A 16,070-nucleotide genomic window follows, 5' to 3' on the forward strand; every position below is an offset into this window, starting at 1 on the left:
ACATATTTGTTGTCTTTATAAAGACTTCCGCGTTTCCTGCTTTTTCAAAGATCTAATACTTGCGCTTTGCTTTCATTAGCATTGGGAGAAAATTACAGCGAGTGGGATAAATTATCTGACTGTGTCCCCGATAATGCGTGTATATATTTTGAGTTTATATAACGTTGATATGCCTATTTATTCCCTAAATTTTAGTTTTAACACCGGTAATAAATTTTATTTTAAGATGTAGTTTATCACGATTTCTGTAATTTTGTCCTTTGCACTGAACCAGGTTCATTTCGCATCTGAACAGACGGAACAAATGATCAGTTGCCAGAAAACCTTTTGATGTTGATTGGCTAGGTAGGCGCTCGTAAAAATACCGTTGATCGTTTTTTCCCCAAAGCAACGCTGTTTTTCTTTTTATTTTAGTGTATGGTAAGTTGGTGTCTACTATAGGCACGTTTGACCGGAAATATAGTTCACGAAGTTTTGTGCTAGCAATTATGGTGCAAGACAAAACATATCTCACTCTACCGAATAATACTTTTAAGGTTTTATATTTAATCACCATTTTGAAAAAGAGTTGATTCCTAAAACTTCCATCTATCATAAATGTTCTTTAGGGAAACAACATAGAGCATAGAGAAGCAACACTTTTTAATAGGTGTGTAATTCTATGTATTTCAGCGAGGATTAAATTTGTAATGCCCACTATACCAGCACAAATATGTGGTAAACAGGGGACATCAATAAACAAAATGACATAAATAACTTGGATATAGAGATTTCAATACATTAGATTTACACAAACATACGTTGGGTGACCAAACGTTTTTGTTTAGGCTTGAACGACAGATCTTTTATAGCTATCTTCCACAGTTTTTCTCAGCGTGACGAATGATGTCGTGGCTAACTTTGAGTGTTTTTATTTTGGGAATAACTTCCGAAATGGTAGTACAAATTATGTTTAGATTTTCCAGATGGTCTCTGCAAAATTTTCGCTGGAGGAAACCGATTTGATTCGGAAACAACGGGGTATAAGTGCATCCAGCATTTAACATTCCCGTAGTTTCCAAGAGATAGATGGGTAAAGAACACAAGCTCTGAATGGCGCGTTTGCGGGTGTTTCTTAATGCGGGTGTTTCACAGGATGCCAACGATGAAAGAAAACTGCGAAGTGGACTAAAGGCTTTTATTACTTCAACAACACGACAAAACAACTCTGAAGACGACAGGATTCCCAACAGCCTCGAAGATGGCCTAATATAAAGGAAAGTTTTACTAGCAATGCGGCCGTTTATCGAACAACTCGCTTTCATCATTACAAAATTTTAGACCTCCCACTAAATATCCTCCAATGTACGCTGTTCATGAAATTATTTCATCGTGAAGGGGTAGCTGCCACTCTATCAAGGCATTTTTCCCTTCCATTGTAACAATTTTTTGCCCGTTGGTTTCTTTGCCATATTTGTAATTATCAAAAAGCAAAGTCTCTCGTCACGTTTGTATTAACAAGGCACTAATATACCGTATTTTGCTTGTGGCTATACAAACACATTTTTCCAAAGATGAAATGCTAGTTCAATGTCGTAGACATTCTAAAGGGACAGATGGGACAGATACATTCACTACATTTGGAATGGATGGGGGACCTGGTTGGGCAGGAATTGTGGAAACACTGAGAAGTATGATTTTGCTGTCATCCAGTGTTGTGCCTGGGGACCGTGGGGACTGCCAGAGACACGTCACTAAACTCAATCCAATGATTCAGGGCAGGCGTAAATCCCTTGGGTGTATTTCGATTATCTTTTTACTTTTTAGGTAGTCTTCGTTTTTGAAGCAAATTTTGTAGACATTTTTCAAGGTGCTCTATGAGCGTGTAGCGCCATTCTTAATATCAACGTTGAGGCCCCCTCATCTTCTCAGCCTGTGTTTGTCAATCAACTTCTACGGACAGCGCGCAAAGAAATTGGAATGAATGAGGCACTTTTTGGGGCAAGATCTCAGGTGATATATTTCTCTTGGTTGGCTTTTTCTCTACAATCCGTGACTCGCCATCACGTGCTGATTTCTGTTCAAATGCTGTATCCTCAACCGGGACAGCGAGTTGTTCCATACGTATGCGGACACCAAGAATACGTGCGTCAGAAGTGGAACTGAAAAACATGAGATTCCAAGAAATGTATCTGCAAAAAAATATCCAAAACTGCGCAGTTACTGGAAATTTACCTACCAAAATTCAAAGAGCTCGCATGTTGGTACAATTTAAAGAAATAAAGACGGAACATTTATTGTACCGGAAAATAAAGGGGGACATTAGCGCGATGTGGAGGTGTTTGCACACAAGTGGAAAGCAAAAAAAATGGAACTTCAAATACAAAAAGCTACAAGCAAGGTACAAAAATTACAGCGCTGACCCTAAAAAAGTTCAGGGGGGGTTGCCGATTTGAATATATTCGGAAGGACAAATAGCGAGTAGCGCAAATGGTGATTGCTAAAAATTAGATAAGGAGCCATAGATCTGCAGAACAAATTATAGGGCTTTGTGCTATCACTTTTTCTTTTGCCAAAACATAAGAGTACAGGCATGTTAGTAGAAAAAACACCGCGCAGAACAACAAAATACGAGAGGAATTGTGCACAATGATAGCAACGACGTCCACAGAAGTGGGCGTTCTTTCACTTATTTTTGGAATCGAAGCTCTGTGCATCGCAGGCAGGGCTTGAAATACAATACCAGAAGACACAAGCATGTACTGAAAAAAAATACGAAGGAACATGCTGAACAATTAGGAGAATGTGCCCAACTTGGAAAATATGCGAGTGGGTACAATGTTTAAATATACAGAACCGAAGATAAATAACAGAGGCATTTCGGAGAGACAAAACGCTGGCCTAGAGAACGGCGGTAGTTTTCCTCTACGTATGTGGCAAGGAAGACTGTTTGCGCCGCAAACGGTGATCGGTATAAACGATATAAGGACGCCTCGAACAACAAAAAAGACCCAAATTGCACAGTACAGCCTACCTAAAACTGTGTAAAGTCGTATAATAGTGAGCTGGCAGCTTTAAAAAAAGAAACCGCGTAGAACAAAAACCAAGGAGGAAATGTATGGAAAGGCAACATAGTAATCTCAAACAAATGGGTTGTTGCTTCTTTTATATAGCGAAAAGCACTATCTCGCATGCGCAAGGGCGGCAGCAATACCTCAGATAAAGAAGCAAAGACTGATCATCATCACTATTTTTTCAACCGTATGGCCCCGATGGGTTATTACATTAAGGGGGGACAAAAATCGTCGTAGTACGTAGTGGCACAAGAAGAATTACAGTTTAATGCGTGTACAGTTCACTACAAAATTGATACAACAAAAAGAATAAGAAATGAGAAAAGGCTCCGAGTGGCAAGTTGATGGGACGATTTGGAACTAAAGGCAGAAGTAGGATAACAATAATTGTTTGTATTTGGGGGGTTGCGTTCAGAGGCAAAATAATCTGACAGCTAGTTCCATTCCTCAATGGCACGTGGTGAGAATGACGTAAATAAAATACACTCAGAAGATCGCTTTCGAATATATATGTATATAAATAAAAAAAATGGAAAGTATAGAGACACGGGAAAATTATCGCACAGTGGAGAACAATATCATTCAAGAAACGGAATAACATAAGACAGAGTGCTGATATCAGCAGGCCGAACAGGTTCTGACTTACGTGGGATAAGAGACAGCATCCGCTGGAAAGTGTCGGCAATTAACTAGCGGAGGAGACAGGGCTTAAAGAAAACTGCAAACCGGAGAATAGAAGTATTTACAAAATAATATTAGATGAGTGGTAGAATATTGGAGAGAACAACACAAAACAAAACACAATAGCCAGGGTCTCAGAAATCCAAGTGGTAACCACAACGGCACGGTTGTGCCTTTGTATTTAGTTAAAAACACAAACTCAGTGCGCACGAAATTTCAGGGCCATAGTTGGGATAACAGCGCTTGAATCATCCGGAAAAGTTAAAACGCACCGTGCATTACAAAAGTAACATGTTAGAGGAAAGGATTAGAATAGCTAATACTATTCGGAAAGCGCAAAACGAAAAATACAACAGGAAGTCGTGGAACAGGAAGTACTGATCTCGACGTAAGGAGGGGTTGCTGTGTTTAAATGTTGAAATGATTATGGGCACGCCGTAAGCGGTGGCGGCCATTTGAGGGCATCAAGAGGAAAGGATCAACTCGTACACATGAGTAACGTAGGACTGCCAGCGCCGCCAGTGCTACAGCCATAACTGCAATGACGAGACAATGGCCGCAGAAAACAGTTTAAAGGTCATAGTGTACTCTAATGGTTACATGTTAAAATACCCCGCACGGAGCACGTTGACTAATCTTTGTGACGGCAGTGGCGACACAGCGGACTCCGAGCCCCCAAACATACGCTGTATTCAACCGTGGCGATGTTTTTAAATGTGGAGGGTAAGAAACCATGAACGGTGGCCGTCAGAGTCATGGTCGGGCATCCGCGGACGGGCTCCCTGTCTGTTTACCAGGCAGGGAGCTCCGGTACATCTCATGCTATCAGGGTAATGTTTGGGAAGAAAGAACCCCAATGCCCTCCTTTTATACTATGATATATGGCATTTTATATACCCCCCAAACGTGATGTGCCCCGAAAAGGGTCCGCAACGAAGTTTCTTTTCCCCCTCTTCCAAACTTGAGTCCTCCGAAACCAAACAACCATACTCGCTTCATTGTGGTAGAATCGGAAGACCAATCAAAACTTCTTGTGTCACAGTCGGTATTTTTTATTTCAAAGTTTCTTGAGGGTATCGTGGGAGAGTCGTATACGGCCACTAAACATCGAACCGGTGAAATCCGTGTCGAAGTCAGTAGCCAGGATCAGGCCAATAAACTTCTTGCTCCAACCAGCATCGTCGATCTGGCCATCCGAGTCACGCCCCACCGCAGCCTAAACAGTTCCCAGGGCGTGGTCCCCGAATATAACCAACTGAATAAAACTGAAGCAGACTTGCTGGAGGGCATTCTTAGCCAGGGCGTAACAGCGGTCAGGCGAATAACTATACGAACTGACGTTAAACACATACCCACAAAGCACCTCATCCTAACCTTTGACAGGTCAAGCCTTCTGGAATGCATCAATGCAGGTTTCGTGCGATGTCCAGTCCGGCCTTACATCCCGAACACGCGGCGCTGTTTCAAGTGCCAATAGTTCGGACACAGCACAGAGTCCTGTCATGGCCGACTTACCGGCGTGAAATGCGCCCAGCACGACCACACCTCTAAAAAGTGTAACGTGCAACAGTTTCTTTGCATAAACTGCCAGGGTACACACGCGGCCTACTCAAAAAATGCGAAAAATTTCAACTCGGAAAGAAAGTCATAAACATCCAGGTCACTGAAAACCTCACCTTCCCACAGGCGCGGAAGAGGTTCGCCTCTTTTCCTTTGGGGCGGTACACTGACACAGATCCCCGGGGGCGGTGCGGCGTCTGGTTTCGGCAGGGACACACTAGCACGAGTCGGACTTGGTCTCGCCACCGCCCCCCACCGGCTTGCCTCTGGCGGCCCAACCCGATTCCGCATTTCTCGCTGAGCCAGCAGTGGTTGTGGAGACAACCACGTTTGGTGGGAGTGATGCTGCATATTCCACTTATACTCCACCGTCCCAAACCACATGCGATGGCACGGAGGAGATGGAGACTGTGGAACCAGCGGCCGCTCCCACCCCCACCGCACCGCCTGCGCCAGTCGAGTCATTTCTGAAACCCTCGGCGGCTGCGGGACACAAAAAGCGATCCGAAAGGGTCTGCGGTCAAGGATCCGGATCTCTCAGGCGGTCCGAGGACATGCGAGGACGAAATGGATGTCGGGTCATTCTTGTCGGGGTGCACCGCAAAGAACGCGTCCCGACGCCAAAGCCTCCCGACAAGGCCACAAAGACGACAGTCACAGCCCCGAAAGACGACACCTAAACATACACACTCCAATAGCTCTCACACTAAATAATTGGAAGAGAAAACATAATAAATTGGAACTGTAGAGGCCTTAAAAATCTTGACGATGTGTGCGAGATACTGCACTCCAATCAGCCAATTGTCAGGTGTATACAAGAAACACATTTAAATTCCAAGCACACAAACTTTTTTAACAGTTACCAGGTAATAAGTCAGGACTGGGGCGATGGTGGTACATCTTCCGGGGGTGCGGCCATCATTGCTCGAAAGTCCCTGGCGTGTCACACTATCCAATTACAGAGCGTCCTTGAGGCTGTTGCCATTAGTACAATAATCTTCAATCGGCTAATAACACTATGCTCCGTTTACATCCCCCTGACTTCCAACTCTCGAGTTCGGATTTCGAGGGCTTTGTAGATCATTTACCCGAACCTTTCATTCTTTTAGGCGTCCGTAACACACATAATGCACTCTGGGGCTCTGCTCGCGTGGATGAAGAGGTCGCCTTATCGAAAAATATCAGACATATTTAGGAGCATGCCTATTCAACAAAAACAATGCTACATACCATAATACAGGCACAACACATATTCACACCTCGACTTGGCTATTGGTTTCGAAGTTCTCTTTCCATCTCTTGAGTGGGATGTTGGCACTAACCCATATGGTAGTGACCACTTCCCAACCACATTAACATACATAGGAACCGGCCCGAAGAGTTCACCTTCCCATAAAAGGTTCACTGAAACTACAGCGAACTGGGGTACGTTTACAGAAACACCCAAACTACACCATACATCCATAGGACACCTACACGTTGAAGAAGCTACCCAACTCCTCACAGCGCACATCCTTGACGCCGCCGAAACGTCCATTCCCCACGTCTCTGGTGCCCCGCGGAACCAGCGGAGGCTGTGGTGAAATGAGGACTGTAGCCGTGCGCGAGAGGCCCAAGACAAGGCGTGGGGTATTCTTCGTGGGTAGCCCGCGTCGGGAAACCTTTTATGGTTCAAAAGGGCAAAGGCGATGGGAAAACGTGTGCGCCGTGAGGCAAAACGAGAGAGCTCGCGCTCCTTCATGCTATTCAAAAATTCATACACAGACACACGCAAGGTTTGGACACGAATACGTAAACTTAAAGAACAGCATACACATCGCCTGCCCTTGGTCAGCACGAATGGGAACAGACTGGGAGATCAGGCTAACACACTTGCACAACACGTTCAACGCGTGTCCAGCTCAGCACACTACACAAACACTTTCCTGAAACATAAAACCTCTTGTGAAAAAGAAGTCCCTATGCGACAACAACGAATCGCAGATTTCTTACAACTTGCTGTTTTCACTACATGGGCTGAGGGCTGCTCTGAGCACGTGTAAACCAGACAACATTACATCTACAATGATACAGCACTTCATCATCATCATCATTTATTAAACCCTTAAAGACCCCAGAGGGGTATTACATAAGGGGGGGGGGGCAGAATCATCAGTAGTGCATATGCACAATGAAAAATACCGTTGGGTACATGGTTCATTAGACAATTTATACAACAACAAATCTAATTAGAGAATTTTACAACCAAAATTTTAATAAACTAAAAAAGGCAGCAGCGGCAAGTCTTGGGGATTATTTAAAATTAAAGTCTAAGGTGAGATAAGAATAATTTTTTGAATTTCGTCGGATTGCGTTCACGGACAAGAGAGTCTATCAGCTTGTTCCATTCTTCGATGGCACGTGGTAGGAATGACATATTGATTGCGTAAGATGAACCATGCAATCGGTGTATGCTCATGAAATTGAACAGACGGCCTGAGTAATGGCACGGTGTGAGCAAGAGGGAAGTACGGAGATGGTGAAAGTGATAATACAGTTTGTGGAAGAGGCATATCTGTCCGATTTCACGTCTAATTGACAGAGAGGGGAGAAGGAGGGATGCTTTTATGTCGGTGACGCTGAGATGCCAGTCGTAATTAGAAGGGATGAAGCGGGCTGCGCGGTTCTGAACTGATTCGATGGCTTCTATTAGGTACGACTGATGAGGGTTCCAAATAGCAGATGCGGATTCTAGCTTTGTTCGGATGAAGGTCTCGTATGCCATTTTGCGTATGGTTGGGAGCGATAATGAAAGGATTCTTCTAATGTAACCAAGCGCTTGGGATGCTTCGTCAACGAGTTTTAGTATGTGTTCGGACCAGGTTAGGTTTGTTGTTAACAGAATTCCCAGATAGCGGTATGATTCTACAAGTGAAAGGCAAGTTGACATTATAGTATATGTATAATTAAGTTCGGAACGACTATGAGTTACGTGCATGAATTTGCATTTCGATAAGTTGAGTGTCATTAGCCAAAGAGAGCACCAATTTTCTATCTTTTGTAAATCTTTTTGTAGTAGTATTTGGTCTTCGTTGTTACTTATTCGGCGATACATAACGCAATCATCGGCAAACAGGCGGATAGTTGATGAAATGCCAGATAAAATGTCATTGATATAAATTAAAAATAGTAGCGGACGGAGAACTGAGCCCTGTGGGACTCCAGACAACATTTGAGCAGGGGATGAAGGTTGGCCAGCAATGACAGTGAATTGGCTGCGGTAGTTAGAAAAGCTCTAATCCAGGAAAGAGTTAATGGATCAAGATGAAGACACGAAAGTTTGGATAGTAGTCTTTGGTGAGGGACGCGGTCGAAAGCTTTCGAAAAATCTAAAAAGACGACATCAGTGTGGAAAGAGGAGTCTAAGTTCAGATGAAGGTCAGTAGTAAATTCGAAGAGCTGGGTTTCGCATGACAACCCGGGCCGGAAGCCATGCTGTTTTTGTAGAAGAAGTGGTTGATCTCAAGGTGGCACGAGATGTGAGAGTATATAATATGTTCCAGTAATTTCCAAGCTATACAAGTTGGTGAGATGGGACGGTAATTAGAGGGATCGGAGCGATTGCCTGCCTTAAATATCGGTGTTACTTTATTTATATTCCAATCAGATGGAAGGATGCCAGTAGAAAGGGATTGGTTAAAGATAATAAACAATATGCGACTCGAAGTAGCGATTGTGCCTTTGAGTACCTTCGCGTTGATGTTATCAGGACCTGGTGCACTGGAAAGTTTAAGGTTGTTGATTAGTTTGGCAATACCGTCCACCGAGATTGTGATATCAGGCATTAGGGTGAATTCAGGTGTAGAAAGGGTAGGGACAAACGATTTGGGCTCATGAGTGAATAAAGAAGAAAAATACGAGTTCGAGGTATTCGCACGCTCTTCCAGAGGTACAGGTGAACCGTCGGCAGCCATCAAAGAAATGTTATGGGTCTGATTATGTCCAGGTTTTAATAGATTCCAAAATTTTTTTGGGTTAAATCGAAGTATGTTTAGAAGATCGGTGTGAAAAAATTGCTTTTTGGAGTGTTTTAGTGAACTGGTATATTGGCGCAGGCAAACAAAGTAATCTTTCCATCGTTTGGTAGATTTCGACTTTTTAGCAGCGCGGGAAAGGCGTTTTTTCTTCTGTGATAGTCGTCGTAAATGATTAGTGTACCAAGGCTTGCCTGCGTCACCACGAATACAGATGAGGGGCACGTGTTTATCAGTTAGGGCGGTAATTTCTTGTTTGAACAAAAGTCAATTTTCATCAACAGATCTGCTGGGAGCACACCGGGCAAAAATATGGTAAAAGTTTTCGAGTTCCGTATTAATGACATTGAAGTTTGCCTTGCTGTAATCACAGATGTATTTCCTGTATGGCTGCCGGAGGGGAATGGGGAAGGACAGGGTAAATAAGATAATACGGTGGTCACTAATTCCATCAAGCTCAGGTTTATAAACAAGGACTAAGTCTAGAATGTTAGCGCCTCGGGTCGGAGTGGAAACTGATTGCGTAAGGTTTAGGTTAAGCGTGAGGTTAAGGAATTCCTTCGCCTGCCTTGAGGTTGCTGTAAGAAAATTCCAGTCTATGTCAGGGAAGTTGAAGTCACCGCAGATTATATAGTTAGCGTTCGAAAAACGAGTCTGAAGGTCTAGGAGGACGGAGTAGAGGTCGTCGATGAAGGAACTGTCGCAGTCAGGCGCACGGTAGCAAGCAACTAGAATGTTCGTTGAAGTAGGAAGAATTCACGCATAGAAGTTCGTAACTGGTGTTAAGGGGAACGGGAAACGAGGTTACGCAAGATTTTATTAGAACTAAGACGCCGCCTCCCCTCCGTCCAACCCTGTCAGCCCGGTAGATGGCGAAATTAGATTCATTGTGAAACAGTTCATCGTTGGAGATGTCGCTGCTGAGCCAAGACTCTGTCAGTACGGTGACGTCGGTGTTGCTATCATCAATGAAGGCTTCCACAGTTTCCTTTTTAGGAAGATAGCTCCTGACGTTAGCTAGTGCGACGTTCAAGGTGTGACAAGCTGGTGATGTACGAGGATATGGCAATGACGGGATAGGATGAGGAGAGGAACACGGAGGGAGGGAAGCCTGCGATAACCGCTATGCCTTTACCTCGATTACGGTATCGCTTTCAGCATCGTAAACAAACTGTTTCTTGTTCATTAGTAGCCTGTCAAAGCGAATTTTGAATTGATTTTTTGTGGGCTCGGCGTAGAGATACAGCTTCTTTTGTGCAAGTCTGACGCGTGCTTAGTAATCTTCACGTACTGCGAACTCTGTATCTTTAAGCTTGGGCGTTGCAAACAAATTTTTCGATTTATCTTTGAAGCGGGCAAGTTTTAGAATTATAGGCCGGTTTTTATTTTCTTCAAAGTGGCCTAATCTATGTGCACGCTCGATGTCACAGGAATTTATGGCTATTTCAAGCTTGCTTGAGCAAAGTTCAACTACCTGTTTTTCTGATTCTTCCCAGCCTTCTTCCTTTGAATCGGCTATTCCGAAGAATAGCAGGTTCGTGCGCCGCAAGCGGTTCTCACAATCATCGCATTTGTCACTGAGCACTTGGAGTTCGGAAGACAGCTTGGAAATAATTGTGGCAGAACTGGAGGGCAGTATTTCGCTTGAGGGTGGGTTGCTGGGGTCGTTAGGCTTTTCGAGCGCATCGATTCGAGATGATAAGAGAGTGACTTTGTCGTTTAGAGAAGAATGAGCAGTGCGTATTTGTTTAATATCGTCTAACATAGACTTTTGGTTGTCTTCTAAGTAGGAAATGACTGTTTCATGGGATTTAAGTGTGACAGTTGTGCCGGGGTTTAGTTCAATATCGCCTGAGAGGAGAAGCAGAAGACAAATGACGAGAGCATTGGCGTAACAACACAGCTGTGATTGGCACAGTAATCTACGCCATCCATCAAACATGTCAGGGGGGCACGACAACGCTAACCGAAATAGGTCGTTTGAATGGAAACACGTTGATACCGGTAGGCAACTAACCTGCAGTGGGAACGGAAGGTGAATGACCACGTTCATTGCGGTGTCGTGCCCCAACTTACACCCGATGGCCGGTGCATTAAAAAGTCGATGCGGATCCCTGGTGGCGATAGTGGCCCTTCGTTGCCAGATAACGTGGTTCGTCCTAGTCAGAACTGGCGGATAACAGTTGCCGTCGTTGTCGATGGGCGAGGGAGAGTGGCAGGTTTGAACGGGCTTGAACGGGCCGGAACCGGGCACCAGAAAAGGGCTGATGTCGCTGTAGGGCAAAGGCACTGTTGCCGTCCACAGCAGGAGGACCTGCAGTGGGAACGGAAGGTGAATGACCACGTTAATTGCGGTGTCGTGCCCCTACACGACACCGCACGACACCGCACACAAATACTCTTGTAACACTCCTTCACATTTACAACAAGGTATTTCTTTCAGGGCACATTCGAAATTCTTGGAGGGAGGTCATAGTTATAGCATTTTTGAAAGAAGGGAAGGACCCTTCCTCTTCTTCTAGCTAGCGACCCATTACCCTGAGCTGCCTGTGGAAGCTTCTCGAGACGATGATAAATCGCAGGCTCGTTTACTTCCTTGAGTACAAAGGTCATCTCGACAGCTGCCACGCAGGTTTCAGGGCGGGGCGATCAACGAACGGTCAACTCATAGCTCATGAAACATATTTAAAGGATGCCTTTGTGCATAAGTAATTTTGTCTTACGGTGTTTTTTTGACATCGAGAAAGCCTATGATACCTTTTGGGGGCACGGCATTCTTAGTAACCTAAAGTCAATCGGTGTTGCAGGCAACATGTTGAACATCCTTTGTAGTTATATGTCGGAGAGAACATGTCTGTTCAGAGTTGGTTGCGCACTTTAAAATATTTACGTGCAAGAAAATGGTGTGCCGCAAGCTGGAATGTCGGTATGAAATCTATGAAAAAGTCATCGCCACCTACAGTCTCCTATTTCATGTATTTAAATGACGTGCAGATAACCTTTAAATCGTGTAACCTGTCCATCTGCGAACGTCAAGTCCAGGTCGGCGTCACGACACTTGCCGGCTAGGCTGCCAAGAATGGTTTTAATCTTAACACCGCAAAGAGCTCCTGTGTAATGTTCTCCAGGAGGCGTGGGGTCCACCCGGACCCAAACATCCCTCCTGCGAATGCGCCGATTCCTGTAAACAAGGAGCACTGGTTTTTAGGTATTTTATTCTAATGAAAGCTTACATTTATCTCGCATATCAGGCAGCTCAAATGCAAATGCTAAGAGAATGAATAATCTTAAGTTCCGCTCACATCAATCTTATTGGGCCGACAAAACTGCTTCAGCGCCTTTACACAGCCTTGGTGAGGTCTCGGCACGACTACAGCAGTGTCGTGTATGGGTCGGCTACAAAAACAGCACTGAAAATGCTCGACCCCGTGCTGCATCTTGGCCTTCGCCTCTCATGCGGCGCATTCCGAACTAGCCCTGTTAAAAGTCTTTATGTCGAATGCGACAAATAGTGCCCAAGGAATTAACGGGAGAATGTTGACCTGTTGTATGCATCTAAGATCGTGTCTCTGACCAACCATACTTTTAACACCATCCTGAACGATACATCAAATTTACAACTCTGTTTAAAAGGGGCATCTATTTCCTGACCGTTCTCTCTCAGAGTTAGGGAGAAGGCTACTCCACTCAATGACCCCTTTCAGACACGCACACGACACCCAGTCATAATTTCTTCCCACCATGGCATCTTCGTCCTGTATCATGTGACCTGTCATTCACTTTAGTAGAGAAAAATAAGGTACCCAGGAGTGCAATTTTGCAGCACTTCCTGTTCCTGCAGGACAAGTACAGTGCATAGAATTCTATAGCGACGCGTCGAAAACTGGGTCTACTGGCTCTTGTGCAGCCCACGGACCAAATTTTAGTTATCAAAACAATAAACTTTCACAGCAGTATTTACACGGCATAATCGTACGGCATTTTACTCGTTTCAAACCACATCATCAAACATAACATTCCCAAGTCCATCGTTTACACAGTCTCTCTGAGCGTTCGACAGGCACTATCACTAGGAAGGTCATTTAAAAACTATGTGATCAATGCTCTTTTCAGGGTAATAATCACTGCATATGCCTGAAATTTTCAAATCACTATATGCTGTTTACCGGGGCACTGTGGAATCCCTGGCAATGAGGCCACCGATCAAATGTATGGTGATGCAGCTCTCATGACCACAGTTGACATTACAATGGTACCTCACACCGACCTAAAGACACACATCACGCGGCAGCTTCGTAACACATTCCAATTACACTGGACTCAATGAACACACAACAAACTACGCGTAATAAACCCAGAACTGGGACGTTACAAAACTGACTCACACACAAAATACACTAAAGGCACCCTGGCTAGGCTGTGAATAGGCCCCACAAATGTTACGCACTCCCACCTCCTCACTGGATCTTCGCGACCCATGTTTAGCAGGTGTAGAAGGGACCTATCCGTAGTCCACATACTAATCACACGCGTCACTTGACGCAACGCGCCAGAAACATTTCCCTGAAGTATACAGACGACACATTCCACTGCACCCATCATACTTTTCAGCCGACGAACCAATGTTTTCTAGTCGACGTGTTTTTAAGCTTTTAGCTGAGTTAACCTTCCTGCAGCTTTTGTCATATCACGTGTAATCATCCAGGCCCTATACACCAGCCGTCTGCATTGTCTTTTGTTATGCGTCACTTTTACTTTTAGTCACACGTTTTAGTACTTACGGCCTCATCAAGAGTCAATAACTTCTTCTGTGGCGCTCTTAGTCGGCCTTGCGCCAAAAAAACCAACCATCATCATCATCATCACTTGTTAAAATGAAAGGTTAGGCGAGTTTCTGCAATATTTGTTAAGTGGCAAAGATACGTGTATTTGCAGCTTTTTATAAGTGAGAAAAACCTGGGAAGCGCTGGAGTAAGCAGCAGAGTGACTCCGAGGTGAATCGTCTTCGTTCTCGTCGTCTTCCATAAGTGGGACAGCGCCTACTGCATGTTTGGCTCGAACAGGGAATGCCCCATCACATGATCCACGGCGGAAGACAAACAGACACGCAGACAGAAACTTTATGGAGGCCAGACAATCTGCGGCCGTCTTAGTGACTGCGTTCTGAGGACGCGGGCCGCACTTCCGCAGGAGGCCGAAGTCCTTGTTCCTCCACTGTGTCGCAAGCAATCTGTACAGCCCAGAGTTCAGTCGCGTACTGTTCACTTTTTAAAGCTTGCTCCCCTGTTGTTCTGTTAGGAAGTCACCGCGTGGTAACGCAGAGCATTGCCAGAGCATGTGGTTTATTGTGCATGTGGTGCTACTACATTTTGTGCAGTGTGGTTCGATGGCGTTTGCGAGTGGCTAAGTAAACTTCTTGAGAGGAATGTACTCGTTTAGAGCATTCTACGGCAGATGGATTGTGATCGCTGAAGTTTGCGGTGCGGGGCTATGTATTTCTTTCTCTCTAGTTTGTAGTGTGCCATGATTCCTAAACTCTCCCTACTCACTGCTCTTCGAGTGTCCTACGCTGCCGCAGCGGGTGATTTCAGGCGTGCCGTCGTAGGCCTCGTCGTTGGCATTGGAGATGCTCTCGTGTATTTCGTGTCCTATGTGGGAGGCAACCACGATATGTAGCAATAGTCTTAATAGAACTTGTTGTTGGGCTAGTTGGTTCATGTTTTCAAGTCGAAAATAAACGCTAAAAATTCGACAAAGACACAGAAAAACCAGACGGGACTTGCCCTGACTTATAACTGTGTTTATGTGAAACATTCTCTTTCACTAACAAACGCAAAGGGGGCACACTTGCCTACCCACTGTAGTGAGTGGAGGGACAGCAAATGCACCCCATTACTTCAGGAGATTAAGATCGTAGGCAGAAGCCGTGATAAGACAGCTCGAGAATTAATGTGTGACAATTAATGGGTGACAAGTGTGTTAGCGACATTTCGATCTGTTTGGGTGGCACAGAGCAAGCGTTCTTGAGCTTTTATAAACGTGATGATGGGCTCCGTCGACTCCTATAATTCGATGCTTTCAGCAAAAAAAAAAAAAAAACAGTTGTAAGGGAACGCTAGTCCCGTCTGGCCTTTCTGTGTCTTTGTCTAATTTTATTAGCTCAAATGTCCACTCGAAAGTAGTGCTAGTCGTCCTCGCTTTTCGATACGAAGCATCTTTTGCTCTGGGCTGCGCCCCTTCTTTCCTTGTTGTCGTTGTTGTCCGGCGTCCGCACTCTACTGCGCATGTGTGTCTCTTCAGCGCCGTCAGCGTTTGGCCTGGCGTCAGCGCAGTCCAATAAAAAAGAAACAATTAGGCAGCGCCCGCTTTTGATTCCACGACTCTCTGGCCGCAAAGGGAGGTATATGGCGCTCTTCCCTCTCCGCTACAAAACTAGACAACAGCATGTGTTAAGAACGCGCCTTATGTCTTTCACTCACCCCAAACTACTTCACAAAGCTACTGATACAACGAAGGCACATGAAGCTAAATGTCAAGAGAAAAGCTGAACTGAAAACTTTAAAGGAGGTTGTTGAATTTCCAGTAGGAAAGCTGTGGCGGGAACCGTAAGGCGCCTTGCCCCTCAACCAGAGAAGAGGACGACGAGGGCAGGCAGGGGGGTAGGAGCGCGAGCACGGAATAAAGGAAGACGAGAACCAGGAGGTGTTCGATCAGATAACGCGGGTGTCGGTCTCTTCGCTGTCTCTACATCTCTTTGCTGTCT

Source organism: Haemaphysalis longicornis, unplaced genomic scaffold, assembly GCF_048455015.1.
Source record: "Haemaphysalis longicornis isolate Haplotype H1 unplaced genomic scaffold, Haemaphysalis longicornis Haplotype H1 scaffold_11, whole genome shotgun sequence".
NCBI lineage: Eukaryota > Metazoa > Arthropoda > Arachnida > Ixodida > Ixodidae > Haemaphysalis > Haemaphysalis longicornis.